At 48.0% G+C, this 21,401-nt stretch overlaps 1 pseudogene; it reads left to right on the forward strand.

Annotated features, from left to right (window-relative positions):
* Positions 1-149: 149 nt before the first annotated feature.
* Positions 150-21,401, forward strand: part of LOC119431298 (CTTNBP2 N-terminal-like protein) — a 33,951-nt pseudogene continuing 12,699 nt past the window's right edge.

The following is a 21,401-nucleotide window of genomic DNA, read 5'->3' on the forward strand; positions in this document are numbered from 1 at the left end:
ACGAAAAACTCCAAGACCCCCCCCCCCCCCCACCCTGCAATCGCCATCTTGTGTCACGTGATGCATGACGTCTTTATGCGGCGGACAGCAGCCATCAAGCAAAAAAAGATGGCGCGAGTGAAAGCCATCCGTAGCGAGCAAAGAGCGAGCGATGTTACGCGAAGCTCTTCGCTGATCCGTATCACCTGGCCCGCTTGGATGCCGCTCCTGGGCAGCGACTGTCGGCAATTCCGTGGTGCCACATCGGCCGGCGCAGTCGGTCGGCGAGTCGTCTCCGGATTCGCGGAAACAGCGGCCGTCGCCAGCAGCGTCGGCGAGTAATAAAAATAACAAGCCGAGGCGCTTTGTATCCCCCTTCCGCGACGACATGGCGGGTCGCGGAGCGCTCAAGTCCCAGCCCGGCTCGGCCGCCTGCTCCTACGAGGGATTTGACAAGCTGACCAGCAGCACGCTCAAGGTAAATCGGTTCAACGATCGCCCCCCTTTTCATCCGTTCCTATCCCGAGCGCATCCTTCTCCGCTCTACGCTTCGCGCGGACCCATGAGTAGTATGCAGTGTCATGCGCTATAGCAGCACAGAGACTTTGTATGCATTGCCTCGCTATGAATAAGAAATCGCGCCTCCCTAGGAGAAGATTAAAAAAAAAAAAAATGGGGGGGGGGGGGGGGGGCAGGGGGCGAAGCGCTAGAAAACGGCACCCACGTTTTTTTGGCGACCCTGCGTGACAGCGCGGTTCGCATCGTGAGCGTTCGAGCAACGCCAGTAGCCTTGGGCCGCCTCGTTTCGGTGATTCCACCCGTGGTCGAATCGAAACGCGCGTGCATATTCTTTCTTCTCAGTCGGCACGCGCGATGGAATGGAGACCGTCGCGTGTTGATGTCTCCGTGTTTGCGCGTGCCTTGGAAAAACAAGAAAACAAAATGCGTTCGAAACCGCGCGTTCGGTCGCGGGGGCAAGCGGTTTTTTTTTTTCGGGGGGGGGGCCTTGCTTCGTCGGCGCATGTGGAAAATAGTGTCACGGCTAGCCGCGGCAGGCAACGCCAATTTGCCCGTAAATGAACGCACCCGCGCGTGCGGGCGTGAGTGAGCGCTCTTTTGTGAGCGTGTTTGGGTTGACCGAATTTTTCTTCTTTTGTTTTTTTCTTCTCGAGTTCCCGGAGCTATATCGACGACACGACCCGGAACGGTCTATTTCTTTTTCTATCGAGTCCCTTCGACTCTCGCGCCATCGGAGCTCTCCGTCTATCTATCGCAGCAGGGCATATCGCCTTCGCTTTTATGAGCGGCGGCCACGGTACCGGAGTTGCGTTCATCTCTGTGTGTGTGTCCGTTTTCGGATGCCAGCGAATCGCACACCATTGGGAAATGTCTCGTCCGGTGCCGGTGAATATGCATTGACTCTCTTTGATGCGAGTTTAACCGAGACGTAAAGCTCTGTGACAGTCGTTGTTTCGAATATGCTATTGCTTCATCTATCAATCTAAGTTTATCTCGCTCCTTGATTCCTACAAACGCCTAAAAAAGTAGCTGCTGTCACTATAAGGACTTGCCAGCGCTCGTGGTCATGTTCTCTCTCCGTGTACACCGTGTTCATTATTTCTGTTCACCGCGGGAGATGTGAGGCTGTTTTGATATGCGGATTGATTTGTTCAAGCTACTGATTCTGTTTCTTTCTTCAGGGAATGATATTAGGTGGTTTGGTCCATACATTAGCATGTAGACTTGATTATTACTTCTTGTGTGTATTCAGGAAATAATTCTTTTCATTCTTTGTTTTTCCAGAGGCACCCCAAGATGGAACTAAGTAAAACCGACCTCCTCAAGCTACTCAGCGTGCTTGAGGGTGAACTTCAGGCTCGAGAAATTGTGATCGCTGTACTGAAGGCAAGTTCTGTTTCGTATTATTGGCAGTTGAAACTGCTATGAGCAAAGAAGTGCGCGAGAAATCCTGACAGTTATCACTTTCAGTGTTTCTGCTGCACTCTCTTTTGTTTACTTAAACGTCAAGAGTTAATAATTGATATCAGTGACTTATTCTTCTAACCCAGTCACACTGTCACTTCCGATCCTTATTGAGCCCGATCGGGATTCAATTTCCGTGATTCATTCCCTTCCAGAGCTTGGCAAATGAGCCAATCGCAGTCGAGAAATTCAATCCCGATTATGCTCGATCGTGATCGAAAGTGCCCGTGCGACACTGGTATTAATGGTGCAGTTGAAATTTTCCAACCACGTGTGTCTCTGTAAACAGTTGAAGTGGAAACGCAACACTGTCCTTTTGCATGTGTAACAGATGATACAACAGTTACATGTAGATTACATGCAATGCTGTCCTTTTTACATACGTAACATGTGACGTAGCAGTCACGCACAGATTGCTGGCATATATCCTTTTGATCAGCTCGTGCTAGGCATGCTATGTTTATATGAATGGATACCAGATTCTTTTCCTCTGCTTTTATAACCGGATTGTCTTAGTCAGTAGTGTGATCATGCTTTTGAACAGTCCTCGGGCATAGTTTCAAGTGCCAGTTATGGGGCCCTTCTTGGCCACATGCTTTTGCTCTAGTCATGTTAAAGTTTCTTACTTTGCAAATATAACACGAGGCCAGTCAGCGCAATTTTGTTGCCCACACTAAGACCTTGTAATCTACATGAGTATGCCAACTCTTTAAATTTTTTTCATTGTGTATGAAAAAAAAAAAAAAATTATTTGTTTGTTCAACACCATCATCATCCTAAACCAAATCCAAGCAGCTGTAGGATAAAGACCTTTTCATATACTTTGCTGTTATCATTGCCTTGTTCTAATCTTGCCTACCAATTATGCTTACCCAGATTTCATAATATAATATTCACTCCATTTGATTCTAGGCCACTTGTTTCCCACCAATTTATTCAGTTACTCTGGTAGACTGCATATCAGCTTAATGTGCTTGTCGTATGTCATGGCCACGTCCTCTTGTTACTTCCTATCATCAATGTGGATGCCATCAATATACGTTTAGTTTCCAATACATGTTCTCCTCTAATCACTCATCATTCCATTGTCATCTTCTGTTTCACTTGTTGCCACTATGATTTACATGCGTAGTGTTCATTCCTGAGGAAAAAAAGTATTGGGTGGTATTTTAGCCTAAGGACTATGCAAATAGCTTGAGGATGCCCGACGTATGACGTGGCTGTAGCATACATACACTACGAGGTTAGGAGGAATCGACCACAGAGTATCGAAAACACAGGGAGAGTGTTCTGGCTGTTGGTTGTTGGGTTATGCTGTGGTGTGGTCCCTTGGGCTGGTTGAGATGTGTTGGTTTGGCCTTGGAGCCACAAGTTTCCTCATATTTAGCTGATATTTCTTTCCTGTTTAACTTATTTTATTTCGGGTAGCTGCGCAATGTATGTGTGTGTCCACTTGAAGGCTTTTGTAGCAAATGGATATCTGAGAGAGAGAGAGAGTGGTTCTTCTGGTACATCTACTTGGCCATCCATTAGGGATACTTAGCAGTAGGGCAATTTTTTTTACCTTCACTTCGTGCAGGCTCGTGCAGATGAGTATAGTGTCGGGCAGAGGCTATGATGTCGTGTGCTACACTGGGCTGTAGCCAAGTGGAGTAGACTGCGCATTGTCTTCTCCATAAGCAGATGAAACGCACCTGACTTTGCACTTAATGGCTGCGTATATGTCCTTCCCTGAAACTAAAAGCCAATGTGCGAGTTTCCTTTCAGCAACAAATCTAGACAAGCTGTAGCTAAATACACCGTGAATGTGCAGCACACGAAGACAACTTATAATAGAGCGTGGAGTCTGAAACAGCCTGCACCATCCGTGAGTAAGAGTATTTTGTCTTCTTGGAGGATTAGCTCACCTTCCTCTGTGACCGTCTGCGACACGTGGTCACGCCAGCACTTCACTGCCCATCCTTGTGGTGAACCTTCACTATCGTCGCCATATCAGCGCCGACAGTCACAGACAAAAATGACACCACGCGATTGCAATGCCATCCTGTTTGTCATCTGTTACCTACACTCATCGAAACTGCAGTGTAGAAAGTGTAGTTTTCATGCTACACTACTGCTATAAAAAATGACTTCGCGTTGGTGGGCAGAGCTACACTTTTTCTACACCAGCTTAAAAAAATGGCGACTTCCTACGCTACCTACACTTGTGTAGCCAGTGTAGGTAAAAAATATAGCCCTGCTAAGTCACACATATTAATGTTATAGATGTAGTAACAGGTGAAAACGGAAATGCGTGGGGCGACATCTTGTGGCAGTGAGTGCAACTACAATGTGTGGGAAAATTCTTCTATTGCATCATGGCTTCTTGATGGGGAAAAGCACAGGAACATCAAGGAGTTTACATTTCTGCAGAAACATTTATATGTCAGCTGACAAGGTTGGTTATTTGCTCTTACAATGTCAGAAGGAAAGAAAGCAAAGAAAAACAGAAGGATTGCAGAAGAGAAAGGGGTATGAAGAAAAAGCAGGTGCACAATGCGAAAAAAAAAAGTCCACACACTTCAGTTCAACACATTGGCACAAGGTGGTACCACCAGCGTTGCTGTTTGCAGCTGTACCCCTGAAATCCAGTTGAACAGGTTAATGCTAATACATGTATGTTCACACTAAATCTGTTTTCTCAGCTTCAAGGTGTTTAGAGAGCTGCTTCAGTGTCTTGACCCCACTTTTCTTTAGCAGACAATGTTTTCTCTTTTACCACTAACATTTAGCCTTTGTGGTCATCTTGCTGGCACAGTTATTGGCTTTACTCATTGCTTCGACAAGCTACCTCACACTATTGAAGTTCACCTTAGCCATTCTATTTGCACCTTTGGCATAAATTGAATGTGGTTCTTCCAAACTCACCCTCTCGTGCTATGCATTATCTCTGCACCCTTGCTTCAGCTCTGTATAACTTACGAATACTAGAATTTGTTGTTGCTCCAAGTGTTTCGGTTCATTACATCATTATTTGTACCATAGTCTTGTACACTGAGTCCTTCAGTTAGACTGGTTAACTTCTTTTGTTCTTTTTGGAGGCAATGCTTTCTCGTCTGGGGACGAACTCAAAAAAAGGTGGAAATATGGGCATGTTGGTAGTACATGACGTTTGATGCTTGTGCAGGGTTAACACGTCAATAGAAGGATGAAACAGAAGGTGCAACTGCTGCCAGCAAGGCTTTATTGCCACAAGCGCACATTTACACATTCACTAAACAACCACGTGACATGCGGAATACCATCACCACAGTTCCTTCTCTGTGAGATGGACAGAGGGGTTGCTAACACCATCTGCGCCTAGTCACAATATCGTTTCAGCTTCAATTAACTCTTTCTTGTACTGATGACAAGTATTTTCATGGGAATTTGTACTAATATAGCTTTAATTACTAGTATAGTCATCAAGATGAAAAATACCTCACAGTGTGAACCGATGACAACCACATCCACTGCTTGTTTCTAGTTGTTTTCGGTACTAGATGGTGGCAGTTATCAATGTTAGTGGTATTCTGTATACGCATTATCATACGTTGCTAGAATGCTTGCATTGGAAGCATTCCTGCATGCACGACACATTTTGGAAAATTTGGAACAATTTGTGTCATTTCTTGCAGTATGGAAATGGTTAAGAACCGTTGCACTGTTCTAAACATGCAGGCCGAGCAGGTGAAGCAGCTACTGTACCCGCGAAAGGCGGGGGCCAACGGGGCATCGGGCAGCGACCCCTGGGCAGCCCTGCAGCGGGACGTGCTCAATGCCTACGATGGGCGATTCGACATGACCTCGGTGCGAGCTCTACACGGTCTTCAACTGCACCACTTGGAGCAACTCATCGCGTTGCACCGTCGGGTCCAGGCGCGCAACAGAGACGAGCTCCGAGCATTGGAGCAGCGCTGTGCAAAGGTTGGTACCCAAGAGTGGCGCATGGTGCGCTTCTGTCACTGCTAAAGCGGGGGACAAGTCTCTTCAAGTGATACTGTAGTTTCACTTTTGCGCGATATAAATCCAGCGTGGCACCCTGCGGCAGTGGTCGTTGTTCAGTGATGTCGCTGCACCACCTTTCTTTTAGCTCATAACAAAATGGCAGATGTAATGGTGTGACATCACATGTCCTAGAAAAAGGGGTTGAGGATATGCAGCTATTATGAAAAAATAAAAAAGGTCTCTTCGAATTGGCTGCACTTCCTGAACTAGTTCTTGAGAGGGCTGTGTGTGGTGCCGCGCAAATTTACGTTGTGCAAGAGCAGCATGGCACCATGTGACTCTTGCAAATTGAACGGGAAAGTGCAGCAACAAACTAGCCCTTTTGCCTGCTGCAGGCAGTTAAAGCCTTTTCGACAAATGCGCACTTAACAAAAGGAGGGTGCTTTTTTTTTTTCGTTATTGCAGTAATCGCTGTCGTGAGAGTACTACATCGTGCGAACGGAACGCTGGCTGTGTAGGCCGTTTCTTTTGTCAGAAAACGCGTGCCAAGAGGAAAGCTCACACAATCGATAGCATTTAACACATCACAAATCTTTACTAACGTGCCCTGACATCTACTCGGGCCTCGAACTTGCATGTCACATTCTTGTGCCAGCTAGAGTAACTGTTGTAACCAAAGTGGGAGATATTGATGTCTGCACATCATGAATCAACTGGTGCTGCGCCACATATTTTGCCACAGAGAGCGTGCGCGACACCTGAACTTCCAATGTAGCGAGCGGAGGAGAGCCGTGAAACCCTGCTGAATTCGCCTTGCACGAAGTCAAATCGAAGAGGGTGGTGCAGGTGGTGCGCGCTGAATTCTTAAATCGAGGACATCAGTGCTGCACTCCGTGAACTAGCACAGAAATTGCAGCCAAATCGAAGAGACCTTATAACAAGTGCCTGTCATTTTCTTTTGCAGTGGTCAGCTGGTACTAGCTTTTTCTTTTTTTCCCACTCTTGACGTGTTTGCTTCCATGTTGTGCAAAAAAAAAAAACACTCGTTTTGTCAACATATTTTGTCATATTTGTCAAGTCTCTTTACTTGTGAAAGATTTCTTCCTTCTTTGCAATTTTCCTGGAACTTCGCCGCATTGTGTGTCGCACTTCTCAGGCAACGGTCCATTAGACAGGTGAGCATGATATCATTAGTTGGCAATGAGATTGTTTTTGTGTTTTGTGTGGCCCTGCCCCCTTCCATTGCACTGCTGTGTTCTGTTGAGAATGCAAGAATGCTGGAAGTTTTGACTTGGGTGTCTAAAGCGGCAATGGGATGTTCGTGTAGTTGTTTCAAACTGCCTACAGCAGCAGCAAACATGTTGTGTGCATGGAAGGATCGGGTATTTGGAGAAAGGCCATCAATTTGTCTATTCACATGGCAACTCATCTGGTGCTGCATTTTACTAGAGAGCTGACATCAAATTTTTGTGCTTTAGATGAAGGTCCTGGACCTCGAAAGACTAGAAAAAAAAAAAATACTGGCAATCCTAAGTAATCTACTATATAACTGCTTTTCAATGACCGTTTTCATTTTCCAGGAGGTTTATGTGTAGTGGCATCACATTTTAGCAACTCGCTCGGTCGTCTGCAACGCTGCTATTGTTTTGTGCACCTCCTTCTCCTACGTGACCACTTTCTGTCTCGTGACGTCACAACCCGTACTCCTCCTAGAAAATTAGACCTAAAGTGGCCATAGAAAAGCAGTTATAGTAAGTCATTTAGGTTGCTTTGAGGCTTACCAGGGTGTTTCTAGGGTTTTCGAGGTCCTAGAACCTTCACTTAAAGCAAAAACAAGAAGTCCAAAATGTCCTGTTAATATATCCTTTGACGGGTGTCCTGTGTGCTCTTCATTGTGCAGCTGTGCCGAGAGCTGGAAGAGGAGAAAGGGAAGCGGGCGCAAGACACGGCCAGGGCGACAACGTGACCTTTCTGCTAGGAAAAGGAACGGGAGCACCTTCGCCACGAGGTGGACCTCGTAGAGGCAGGAGAACCGGAGGCTCGAGAAGGACCTCCAGCAGGTGAGACAGATTGTTGTTATCATTGTAGTAGCAGTAGTAGTAGCAATGGTAGCAGTACTGATTGTTATTATCTTCGTTGTTTGTAAATGCAAACGAACGATTTGGAGGTAGGCCTGAAACTGTCTCCCGGATGGGCTGTCTCCCGAATCAGCACAACGCCACCAATTTGAAAGAAGAGGGAACTGAGCAGGCATAGGGAAGTATGACAGGGGAAAGGAGGATGACTAGGAGCGAAGGAAAGTTGGTCCGAGTGGAGCAGAGTGCAGCTGCAGAGCACCGTATTTTTAAAGCTAGGTTGAAAGGCGGCCTAGCTGGCTGGCTGATATGATAAATTGCAGATAGTGTGACGACACACTTAAGAGCATAATTCATCATAGCCTACACGAGTGCAAAAGGTGTAGTTCAATCAATGAAGAAAACACAGGTTAACTTTCGTGTAAACATATTTAGCTAGAAATGCTTAAATGAAACTGACAGCAATTTTTATGGTGCCCGTTTTTTTAGTGCAATGAAAAGCTTACCGGTCAGAATGTTGAATCATGCAGGGGTAACGTGGAAAACATCGTGGAACAATTTTTTATCAATTTTTCGATCTGCAGTGAAGATGTAGTCGTTCATTGGAAGCATGCTGGAAACAGTGATAGGTGAGTGTGATAGGGATTATACGCTGGCATTGGTGGGAGGTAGATGACAAGCGCGGTCGTAGCTGTGAGAAAGTATTCAAGTCGGTGTTCCAGCTATCCATGCTTTCCAAAGTTTTAAATTATTTCTACGACAATAGCTACATGTTCTTGTGGTTTCCTGTCCAACAAATGTGGTCATTAACAAGTTAAGGGTGTTTTTTTTAGCCAAGCCAACTTAAGTTCTCTAAAGGGAAAGGCCGCTTTACATGTGATACATAGTTCAGTGTGTTGCTGCCGCCATGTATGCACTTTTGATTTCTGAAGCACGTAGTCTTCGAAGACTTGAGTTAGCTGGAACAAAGGATTTTAGCTTGCATGCATGCTCAGAATCTCGCCAGCATAGAACAGCAATCAAGTGCGCCGCCATGCATTGAGGGACGTGAGCGCCGCTCGTTAGCATGGACGTTTCTTTACTTTGTAATACGCGTAGAATAAAGCGCTGAAGTCTAATAATATATGAACAGCAATTTTAAGCAGTAAGTATGCTGTACTTATAATAGCCGACTTACGTACAGTAATCTCGTACACTACATTCGAAGTGCCAAGGCTTTACCGCCAGTTTGCGCCACTTACTGGGTTTTGAGCCTTTCCGTGCCAATTTAAAGTATAAGTCCTACTTAAATCGTGAACAGTGTGCTAGATTCTATCACTATAAATCTTGGTCATTATCTCATTTCCACCAACGTCTCGCAACACATTCTGACCAGTTGTAGTCCATTTAATGTTTTCATTCGTGCACCAACCATAGCTGGACTTCTTCCTGTAAGTCTTGATTAAGAAACAAAAAGAAACACTCTCATGTTACCTCAGCTTGGACAATGTTTGCCAAGTCTCTCTGCTCAATTTGTTGCTAAGCTCTCCGGAATCCACGATGCAGGCAACGAGGCGCTCGAAATGGAGCGAAATCGACAGAAACAGATGGTCTTGCTTCTCCTGGCCGAACGAAAGCGGTTAATCGTGCGGCTAATCCAGGAACGGCAACGGGGAGACCAACTTCTTCAGGTGAGCGCATATTTTTTGAGCACTCATAGTCTTGTCACACTTCCACTCCCTGTACACACTCCCACTTGTTACATTGTCTTCCTCATAATTAGGATCTTCTTCTGTCAGAAATGTCTTATGCTGCATCAGTTTGTCGTTATTGCCAAGTCCCTGCGGCCCTTTTCATTAGTAGCCACTCCTTGCATTTTTACTGTTGAACCCAATTATATGACAATACAGTAGAACCCCGCTGTTACGTTCCCGGGTGCTGCGTTTTCCCGGCTCTTACGTCGTTTCGGCCGGTCCCGGCACAGCTCCCATAGAACACAATGCACTGGTAACCCCGCTGTTACGTCGCAACTGTGGGACCGTTCCCGCATCATACGTTGCGAACTGCCACACCGCGCCGGCCCGAGCGGCCATTTTGACTTTTCATGTTGCTTGGCTTGGTTGCTTGACGATGGCATTGGCCGCCCAAAGTGTGGGGGGCAACAGTTATTACGTATTTTCGGTTTCCGCCAGCAAAAGTATGGCCTTTGAGATCCGCATTTGCTATCTAAAGATGGTGTCTATGACACGTTGCGGCCCTAAAGTTGGTTTTGGCTCATAGATGTTCCGTATAAAGTCCAAGGGCGATAACGCCGTCGACGCGCGCCGCATGCTTTCTTTCGTGCGCGAGACGCGGTCATCAGCTCCCCTCGCACGCTTTCACTCGCCCATGCAGCATACGGTGCGCGCCGTATGCTGTATGTGCGAGTGAAAGCGTGCGAGGGGAGCCAACGACCGCGTCTCGCGCACGAAAGAAAGAAAAGCAGGGAGGAAGCGCGGCTTTATCCTACTTTATCCGTTGCGCTCGAGGCACCGGCGAGGGAGCGAGGGGGGCGGGATAGCGGGCAGCGTTTGTGCTCTGGCATCGTACTGCGCGGCGGCGCACGGTCTTTATTCTATGGCACGGTCGCGCGGGCCGTATCTTAGAAGCGATCTGCGTGGGGGCAGAGTCTACGCAGTGCAGGTGCGTCGCGGCTCGTAGCTTTTGTGCGTGCTGCGTGTTCTCGGGCGCTCAGCTTGCATTGAAGCAATAAACAGCACGAAGGTCACTTCGCTCGCTTCTGCAGCGGCGCTTAACTGCGTGTGTCCGCGCTCATCGAGTGAGATGTGTTCATGTTTGCCTGTGGGCGCTGACACCATGTTTGCTAATTAGTTAACAAGCGAATGTTTACAAGTTTATACGGACGATAAAACTACTATTCTTACTTTGTATAGCTCATCGCAATCGATACTTCGGCTGTCGGGCGAAACTACTTTTTCTCACACGTAAGAATTAAAATAATATTCTGTGTAGTTCAACACTACTCCCATTTCTCAATTTTTCCTGTTTCCCGGCGCTTGCGTTTCCCGGCTCATACGTTCTTTTTTTACGGTCCCGTGAAACGTAACAGCGGGGTTCTACTGTACTAGTTTTATGAGTATATCAGATACAGTCGAAACCCGCGATAACGAAATCCCGAGGGAACGAAATTCTCACCGCAACGAAATATTTTCGGAGCACCGGCGAACGCCCATAGGAGTCAATGCATTTCGTAACTCGCGACTACGAAAGATATTCGTACCGCAGTCCCTCATAACGAAATTTTTGAAACACGAGTGCGCAAATAATTTACTCTCGCAACATTAACTACATTCGAAAACTGCTGAAATGCATTCATGCTACACTTAAACTGTGCAAAACTATCGCTACAGCGCACTTGAGAAGCAGCCGCCATCATTGTTTACAAAAAAAAAACAAAGCTGGCGACAATGATGATGATGATAGCTTGCCGAAACACCTGCTCGTTATCGTGGACTACGTAGCCAAATCGAGGGGAAAATCCACATTCCTTGGCTTGGCTCTGTGCTTGGCTTTGTCGGCTTTGCGCGCACATGGTCGCGTGTGTGGAGCCATTTGTCGAGCGTTTGCTTGGTCGCTTGGTGGCTTGGTGCAACGTGAACTGTGTGTTGCGATTGCTTTGTCCGATTTCGCTGCCTGCGAAGATGGCCGCCTCCAACGAAAAAGCGGAAGTTCATCACGCTGGAAGATAAGGCTGCAATCATCGGTGAGGTGGAAAAGGGCAGGAAAAAAAATGGACATCGCCGAAGAATTCGGCATTGCTTGCAGCTCGCTGTCCACGATTCTCAAGAACAAGGCCTCCATTCTTGGTGCGCTTGAAAACGGCGCGAGTGCAAGAAACAAAACCGTGGCGGCTGCAGCGTTCCCGGACGTGGACAAGGCGGTGTTCGCGTGGTTTTGTGAACAGCGTGCCAACAAGGTGCCTTTATCTGGCAGGATCCTGCAACAGAAGGCGCTGGACTTCGCTTGTATGCTCAGCCACGACAACTTTAAGGCGAGTCCCCGGCTGGCTGAGCCGTTTCAAAGCTCGCCACGACATCGTAGCCAAAGTCATCTCCGGGGATGGCAGCAGCCGTCGACTCGGTGACAACGTCGTCGTGGCTGCTGAGCAACAAGGAACTGCTCAGCCAGTACAAGCCCTCAGGACATCTATAATGCCGATGAAACGGCACTATTTTATGAAATGCTACCATCCAAGACCTTGGACTTCAAAGGCCAGAAGTGCCATGGTGGCAAACACAGCAAGCGGCGCGTGACGATTTTATTGTGCGCCAATATGGATGGCACAGATAAACGGCCGCTGCTCGGTTATTGGCAGAAGCAAGAAGCCCCGCTGTTTCAAGGGGAATCGCAGGCTGCCAGTAAGCTACACCGCGAACTTGAAGTCATGGATGACGCGGGCCATTTTTAGCAGCTGGCTCCAGTCCTTCGATGCCGACATGCGGAAGGCAAACAGGTCGGTCCTGCCTTCTTCTCGACAACTGTAGCGCCCATCACGTCGACGTGCAGCTCGGAAACGTGCGCCTCGTTTTCTTTCCACCAAACTGCACTTCGGTGTTGCAGCCCCTCGATCAGGGTGTTATTCGCAGCGTGAAGTGCGCTTACAGAGAGAGGCTGATTCAGCGTTTGCTGCTAAATCTACAGATGAAGCGCCCCACTGACGTGGACATGTTCATGGCGCTAGAGCTGATCGCCGCCGCATGGATTGCGACGAGTCCAGCCGTGATAACAATTGCTTCACACACGCGGCCTTGTCACACCGCAGGCATCGTGCGCTGATCCAGCGGAGCCGGAAGAAGGTTCGCCTGTAGGCGCACTTGATGACGGTGACAGCGCAGTGCCGCCGTCACTGACCAGTGCATGGGGCGAACTTTGTGCCGTGGCAAACGAGATTCCCGATGGCCTCAGCGTCCATGAGTTCGTTTTACGCGGACGAAGGCGTCGTCGTGCCCGAGGAAGTGACTGATGAAGCCATCGTCAGTAGCGTGTGCGAGGCGGGCGATTCCCGATGAGCAACGACCGGAGCAGCCAGAGCAAACAACAAGCCCGCAGGATGTGCTGAATGCCTTCGACACAATTCGCTCGTTTTTCGTTATTTCGTTTTTCGTTATTTCGATTTCGTTATTGCGGGTTTCAACTGTATAACATTGAGCAGCCACCCGGTGAACTTTTGTATGGGTTTTATGGTAAATAAACCGCTTACTACACTGTTCCCATGCTGCGTTATTGGTTTTACTAACAAGGAAATCTGGCTTGTAGGTGTCTGCGCCGAAAGGAAAAGAAATGTGAAATCATGGGGGGGTGAGAAAGGAACACCGAGCCGCCCCTCCATCGCATTGCCAACATTGTGTGCCCCGCTTGTCATCCCTCCGAAACAATAGTTGAGAGCGCTGACGAAGGGCGCCAGTGCTTTCAATTTGTGTTTCAGAGCGGTGGAAGGAAGACGGGAGAGGACGTGTTAGGCTGGCAGTGCAATGGGAGTGGCGGCTTGCATTTTTTTTCCCCCTTGATTCCGTGTTTTTCGTTTCGGCGATTGAATTGTTATGGCCAATACGCATTATGGGAACATTGTACAGTATAGACCACTTATAACGCAACCACTTATAGTGCAGGACCAGATATAGTACGGTCTTTTCAGACTCCCGTTAATTTTCCCATAGCACTCCATGTATACGCATTCCGCTTACAGTGCAGCCGCGTGAGACGAAATACCGGTTATAATGCAGCTTCCGCTGGAAAATCTCGCCGACAAGGGCGTGGGTAGCGAGCACGCTTGACAAGGGCGGTAGCGAGCACGCCTCTCAATGAGGTGCATCCACCGATGGGAGAGGAGATCAACGAGGGTGATGCGGAGGAGGAGCATGAGACGTGGAGCATGAGTCCAAGGGCGATAAAATAGTCGCCGCACGCTATCACAGAGAGCGAACGCACGGCGGAAAGCAAAACGCGACCGTCGCGCAAGAGGCCGTGGGAGGGGGGGGGGGGACGACGCTGTGCTGCTGCACCAGATGCATCTTGCAACCGGGCACAAGGGAAACTGGCGACGCAAACTCCCACGCGACAGGAGCAAATCGGGAAGGCAGCATGGGAGGGAGGGGGGGGGGGGCTTTTACTCTGCCAACAAATGCGTTAGCGCCTGTTCCAGCTGTCGGTGTTGTCACGCGCACCGTATCTTGAAAGCCATCTCCACACGGCTCGACCTTTGTATGCGCTGTGCTTACGCCGATCAGTTTTCCGTTGAAGCGATAGACCGCAGGAAGCTTCGCTCGCTGCGGTGACCGCGTTTCCCCACGCCCGCGTTTTGACTGTGGTTGTCTGCGATCATCGAGTCTATTCATGTTTGCTTGTGCGCGTTGACACCACGCTTGTTAATTCAGTTAGTAAGTGAATGTGTCAAGTTCATGCAGCCGATAGAACTACTATCCTACTCCTTATAGCTCTCTACTAATTTGCTATAGCAATTGATGCTTCACCTTTCGGGCGAAACTGAGACATTTTTTTTTTAATTATTACTTTATCCACTTCATGCGAAGATTGTGGGTACTTGGACATTAACCTTTCAACGTTCGTAAATTTTAACTGATGCAAAACTCCCAGTCGCACACTTCCATTCTCGGATACGCGTGGCTGCTTGGTCTACATGTTTTGCATACGTGCAGGACTTGAAAATTGTTGTTTTGGTTATAGTGTGGTACCGTTTATAGTGCAGATATTCACGACTCCGGCGACTTACGTTATAAGCGGTCTACACTGTAGTAAGTGCTTTTTTTTCCGTAAAACAAATGCCAAAGTTCGACACCGTGAACCTTGTGTGTTGCTGAACACAAGGTTGCGGGCTCATGTTCGGCCGTGACTGCCGCATTGCAATAAAGTGGAAATGCAAAAACACTTCTGTACTGTGCTTTGGGAGCACGTTAAAGAACCCAGGGGCTAAAATAATATGGACTCTTCGACACATCATAGCCCACTGCGCACCTTTGAGACGTTAAACCCCGCAATTTAACTTAATTCTTTGGGTTCACATCTTGCTCCTGTATATCATTACAGTGGAATCTCGATGATACGATCACGGCTAATACGAATTTCCAGATGATACGAATTTTTCTGTGGTCCCGGCTGAGCCCCATTACTTTGCAACGTGCTAGAGAACGGTTGTTACGAATCGATTTTCGACCCGCGTCGGTTGATACGAATAAATGGCGCCCCACCGACGGCCGCGAAAAAGAACAGCGCGCAGTCACGCGCTTTCTCCCTTTCTCTTTTGGTGCGGAGGCACGGATGCGGCGCCGGACAGCGCGGAGGCCGCGACTGGGCCTGAAGAGTTTGACGCGGTGGCGCTTTTCTTGCTTTTGCGCGCGGCCGCCGCAGCGATCGAAGGTTCGTGCGGTCTATCGCTTCAACGGAAACTGAGCGGCGTAAGCACAGCGCATACAAAGGTCAGAGCCGTGTGGAGATCGCTTTCAAGATACGTGCGTGCGTGCTACAACCCCGACAGCCGGCACAGGCGCAAAGTACACGAACACATTTGTTGGCAGAGTAGAAGCCCCAGTCCCGCTTTGCTCCTTTCGGTGGGAGATTGCGTCGCCAGTTACGCTTGCACCCGGTTGCAAGATACGCATTTGGTGCCCGCAGCACAGCGTCGCCACCCCCCCCTCCCTCCCTCCCATACCCCTGGCCTTTCGCACGATAGAAGCAGGGCCGGGCTAGGCCGAGCTCGACTGGCTGCGCCTGGCCGTGACGGAAGTCGCGTTTGCTCTCCGCTGTGCTTTCGCTGTCAGTGCGTGAAGGCACGCGTCCCCCGCGCGAAAGGCGCGCTTTCACTCGCACATACGGCGCGCGGTGACGATTTTATCGCCCTTGGACTCATGCTCCACGTCTCATGCTCCTCCTCCGCATCGCCTTCGTTGATCTCCTTTCCTGTCGGTGGGCGCACCTCGTTGAGAAGCGTGCTCGCTACCGCCCTTGTCGGCGAGATTTTCCAGCGGAAGCGCGTTATAACCGGTATTTCGTCTCATGCGGCTGCACTGTAAGCGGTATGCGTATGCATGGAGTTCTATGGGAGGGTAAACGGGAGTCGGAAAAGGCCGCGTTGTGGCCACTTCTGCACTATAAACAGTTGCGTTATAAGTTATCTATACTGTAAATGCTTTTACGTGCGCGTGCCTGAGTGAGTTCACCTCCGACTCTTTAATTTAGCTAGTTTTCATTGTGTTTTGATGATACGAATTTCGGCTAATACGAATATTTTTCGTGACCCCGTGAGATTCGTATCATCGAGATTTCACTGTATATTGTAAATTACATACCTTTTGCCTTAATAGCCTGATTCATTCAGTACTAACTGCGCCCCATCCTAGACTGACCTCATCTGCCCTTCACTTGAAACTATGAAAGGCAGTGAAAGAAGATGCAAAAAGCACTGCATCTTTTCTCATTGTACTGCTTCTTTTTATTAATTTTTTTATTCTAGCACTTCGGAGCACCTAATGAAGCCTTTGTGAACCTCTTTGCAGGGCTTAAAGGACGAAAAGGCGCGGTCGTCTGAGATGGTGGAAGGCCTGGAAGAGGAGAGTAAACGGTCGCTCCAGATGGAGGAAGAATTGGAGCGGCAAGCAGCGGAGTTCGAGCTGGAGCGAGAACGCTTCCAGACGCAGGTGAGCAAAGAAATCTCACTCGTCTTCCGTTTGTGTTTTTTTGTTGTACACTGCTCCTGTTGAGGCAGAGAGGAAAGGAAAGGCATGGAGGTTGAGCGAAGCTTGTGCCCGATTGGCTGCCCTGCACTCGGGGAAAGGGAAAGAAAGGGAGAAAATAGCAAAGAAAAAAGAGTCGGCGTTCCCATTCTTGCAGTGGGATTGTTCACTCCCATAGTCACATGCAGTTGCCCACTGATAATTTGGACTCGGAGGAGACCGCCTGAAAGTCTTAACAATCGGTAAACAGAAGTAAGGGATCCGCCTAAAGATGAGTGTCTTTATTCCGCAAGTAACCAAAAAAGGCTGCCATTGTGTTGCTGCGTGCCTATGCAAGGGTTCACCAGAAAATAAGCATCTTTATTCCACAAGTGGCCAAAAAAAAGTTTGTGAATGCAGCGCTGCATGTACAGTGCTCAGATGATTGAAACGTGATATTCGGATGGCATGGCGGCTGGTGCTTTTTGTGTCACCAGAGAGCTCTGGGTGAACATGTCAGGTCAGTGTCTACAGTGCTTACTGGTGGCGCAAAAAAACGCCTGCAACCATGTGTTCCGAGTATGGCATTTGAATCGCTGAGCACTGTAGCACTGAGTATGACCTGTTCAGTCTGTATTTCAACTTGTGTCATTTCGTTGTCACATTTGGTTGAAAGTACAGTTGTGAATGCACACTGCACCAAATGTCCATCCTCTGTCCACCTGAACAGAGGTCAACAGCACTTTGAAGCAAGCGGAGTGCTGGACAGTGACTGTTTCTTCACAACAGCCACTGCCTGCTATTTCACCTTGCTTCGTTGCTGCCCTCATAGGTGCAAATATCAAGGTTGTAGTTGGCACCATTTCAACCTTGTTAACTGCCTCAGTGGCTGAATGGCTATGACGTTGCACTGCTGAGCACCACATTGCAGGCTCAATTCCCAGCCGTATAGACATATTTCGATGGGGAAGCGGAATGTAAAAACGTTCGTGCACCATGTTGTGGGTGCACATTAAACAACTCCAGATGGTCAGAAATAATTCGTAGCCCTCTACTACGGTGTCCCTCATGACCTATTGGGCAGTTTCGGTACGTCAACCTTTCAGTGTCACTGACGTGCCGGTACGTTTTCTGCCATTTCGGTCCCACCATGTCTGTGACGTACGTTCTCCACTCTCCAGTGAGAAGCATGCTAAGAGTGCATTTGTTTTTTCTTCTTCCTTCTCGGGTTCTACGTGCCAAAACCAGTTCTTATTATGAGGCACGCCGTAGTGGAGGGCTCCGGATTAATTTAGACCACCTGAGGTTCTTTAATACCCTGTCAAGCGGGCAAGTTAAGTGCACTTACGGGGAGTGCACTTCGGGACCTTGAGTGAACTTTAGGCTACGCGGTGCTAAACGGGAAAACGGAGTGCACTCGCCGTAAAGAAACATGGCGACAGACACGAGCGCGTTTTTTTGAATATGTAGATAAAAAAGAAGAAAACTTCTAAAAAGTGATTGTTTACGTGGTATTATAAATAAAAACAAACTTAATCTATTTTTTGTCAACAAAAACGTCATTTCTTTTACTATGAGGTGTTGCAAAGTCAATGCCGGCCAAGACGAATACCTAGCCAATACAGAACAACATGGCGGCGTGCGACGATGCTGCGTATACGATAATTTGTTCATTAGTGTGCTGTTTCGCTTCTCGCTAAACACAAATTATTTTGTGTTAGCTGTTCAACAACTAAAACGAACTTCTGTGTCCTTTTTTTATGCATTGCATTCTGTACCATTCAAACCGCTGGCGGCGAGGCTACGCACTCGACCAGCAAAGTGCGTTTCGTGAACGCCCTCCGACCGGAGTGCACTCTTCTGCGAGTGACACTCCGCTTGCGCCGTTTAGATTTGGCAAAGTGCACTTAAACCGAGTGACACTCTCCGTAAGTGCACTTAACTTTCCCGCTTGACAGGGGTATAAACGTGCACTACAACGCAAGCACACGGGCGTTTTTACATTTCGCCTCCATTGAAAATACGGCCGCCGTGGCCGCCGAGATTCGATCCCGCGACCTTGTGCACAGCAGCACAACGCCTTGCTCAGGGGTTCTAAAACATGTTGGTCCGAGGGAACCCTGCTAAGCTCCATGAAAGGCCAAGAAACCCCCTCCCCCCCCCCCCCCCCCTTCATAATACAGAGAGGCTAGGCTTAGCGCGCACCATGTTTGGGGCCAACGGTAGCATTTGGCAGGCTACTTTGACGGACGACGTGCAACGCACATGGTCCAAACTGGGTGCAATAGTTATGAGCCAAGACAAGACAGCATTGCAATCAAGATATATGCCAAGAAAGAATGACAGTTTTCAGTGCTTATCGCATGGGGTCACTTAATTATAGTAGTTCAGCACGAGAGGTCTTAGAATTAGTGCCGACTCTGCTTTGAGTAGTAAAACCTCGTTAATTCGGATTGCACAGGACCGAAAAGAAGTGCCCAAATTAACCGAATGTCGAATTATCGGGGGTATCAAGGAAACAATAAACAAATGCTTACGACGTCAACATGCTTTTATTCACTGAATGAATCAGGACATCATGTTTCTATTTTGCACAAAAGCAGTGCGGAAGCTGAAATTCTCGTCATCTCGTGACTGGTTATATAGCGCTCGCAGTGAGGCCACGCCACGCGTTAGTTATCATGTCAGTAGTTAACGATAGTTATCATGACAGCAATGCCGAAGCATTCCGGCATTGCTGTCAGACACGTTTCACGTACAATTTCCGCTGACGACAAATGGCGATGCGGATTCCGCCGCCTTCATTTCGGTTGGACGCTAGCGCCGTTCTTGCTCTTTTGCGTTGTGCATTTGTAGTGCTGTACGCATTAATTTTTGTAATCTTCCGACGTATACATCAACGCGCACGCTATCGGCCCTGATCTACAAACGCGAGAAATGAGCATGGTGGTAAGTTACGGCCTCCGAGATTCAAGGGCAAAAACTTAGGCGCGCTGCCCGTTTTCGGAGGCTGGGTGGCTACAAGCTGCTGCGGATTATTGCGCAGTTCGTGCGTTCCTGTTACGCAATGCGATGGTGCTTTTTGACACTCGGGAATGGGCAATGGAGGTTCTTTGGATCGAGCACACCTTGCGTTCGCCGTCTTATATCCACTTGGCAGTGGCTCAGTAGCCACTAAAATTTATCAGTGGCTCGCGGAACCCGCTTTGAGAACCCATGCCTTAGCTAACTGAACCACCGTGGTAGGTCTCTATTATCCGTGTCACCTTTTCCTCCTGAATAACAGAAAGTAAGCCATTGTGTTCATTTTATAGTATCGGAGAAAAATACCCGACACTGAAAGGGTTAAGCCCTATAACTTAATTTTTACAGCTGCTTGGTGATTCTGAGAAAGTATATAAATTAGTAACAGCAACCAAAGAAGTAGCCTGAGACAGCGCCTCTGTTTAACAGTAAACCTTTTAGTAATTCAGACTATGCTTACATGACCATGTGCTAATTGAGTCACCAAGTTGATCAGAACCGGCAATACTTTTGTTTTGACTCTTCACTTTCATGGTCACCGGTCATATCGCTGATACTAGAACCTCTAAAACCTCTACTAGAACGTGTACTAGAACCTCTTTTGAGTGGCGTGACTGCGCATCTCTACCAGATGCATTTGTGTTGCCTGTAGTGGCGGCGCTGAAGTCGCTATCTATTAAAGGTGCATTGCAGTGAAGCGCGTCGTGCACTGGAACATGGCCATTCTGAACCACGCACTCCAGAATGGTTGAGGTAGAGCTGCGGTTCACTAGACGCATTCAGTAGTTAGCAACAACACCGTCCCTATGAGCACCATCTTTGTACGACAAGGCGCAGCGTGCTTGGTCGGCATGCTGCCCGTAAATTCTAGTTCTATCGCTGGTGCCTCCTTGCAACTGATCAACTAGGCTTTGCGTAGTTGTACTAATAGTCATTAGCTGCGCGTCAATTGCTGCACAAGCCAAGCCACTAACCACTGTAACGACTGCACTTGCGGTTTATCATGTGAGCAATGTAAGTTCTGCGCTTCGAGCCTTTTGTTCCTCATCTTAACAAGTGACATTGTCCTGGCAACTGATTTTGTTGCTCAGAATCAACTTCAAGTGGCACCAACGCTATGCCTGGTGACTGCGTTGATGACGATAAGGGTGGGGAGTGCTATATGACTAATGACTGTTGTACCTTATTAAACAATGACTGTTGCAAAGAACCCACAGTTTTTAAGCTATCACACTGCAGTCAACCTCTGTTTGCCAGGGGATGTAGATGTAGATGTAGCAACAGCATGAAAATGGTCCAAATATATATCGATCATGTCACAGGCAAGCATATGTGCGTGCAGGAACGCATTGACAAGCATATTTGGCTTCTTGTGGAATAAAGGCACTTATTTTCTGGTGAATCCAACATTTAGGACTTCCAACTATTCGGACATTTAGGCGGTCCTCGTCATGTCCAAATTATTGGTCGGTGACTGTATTAGGGCCTTGCTGCCAGTTCCATCCTAGTTGGCCATTCTCAACTTCACTTTACCCTACATAAAACTCTATGAGATTAATGTCGCCATGGGAAATTAAGCCCCGTGAATCGAACAAACAAACAATGCTTTATGAGCTTGATTGTGCTGGAATGGGTTGCACACATGGGACAATAAAGGGCCCTGAAACAC

The sequence above is a fragment of the Dermacentor silvarum genome, chromosome 10 (genome assembly GCF_013339745.2).
Source record: "Dermacentor silvarum isolate Dsil-2018 chromosome 10, BIME_Dsil_1.4, whole genome shotgun sequence".
NCBI lineage: Eukaryota > Metazoa > Arthropoda > Arachnida > Ixodida > Ixodidae > Dermacentor > Dermacentor silvarum.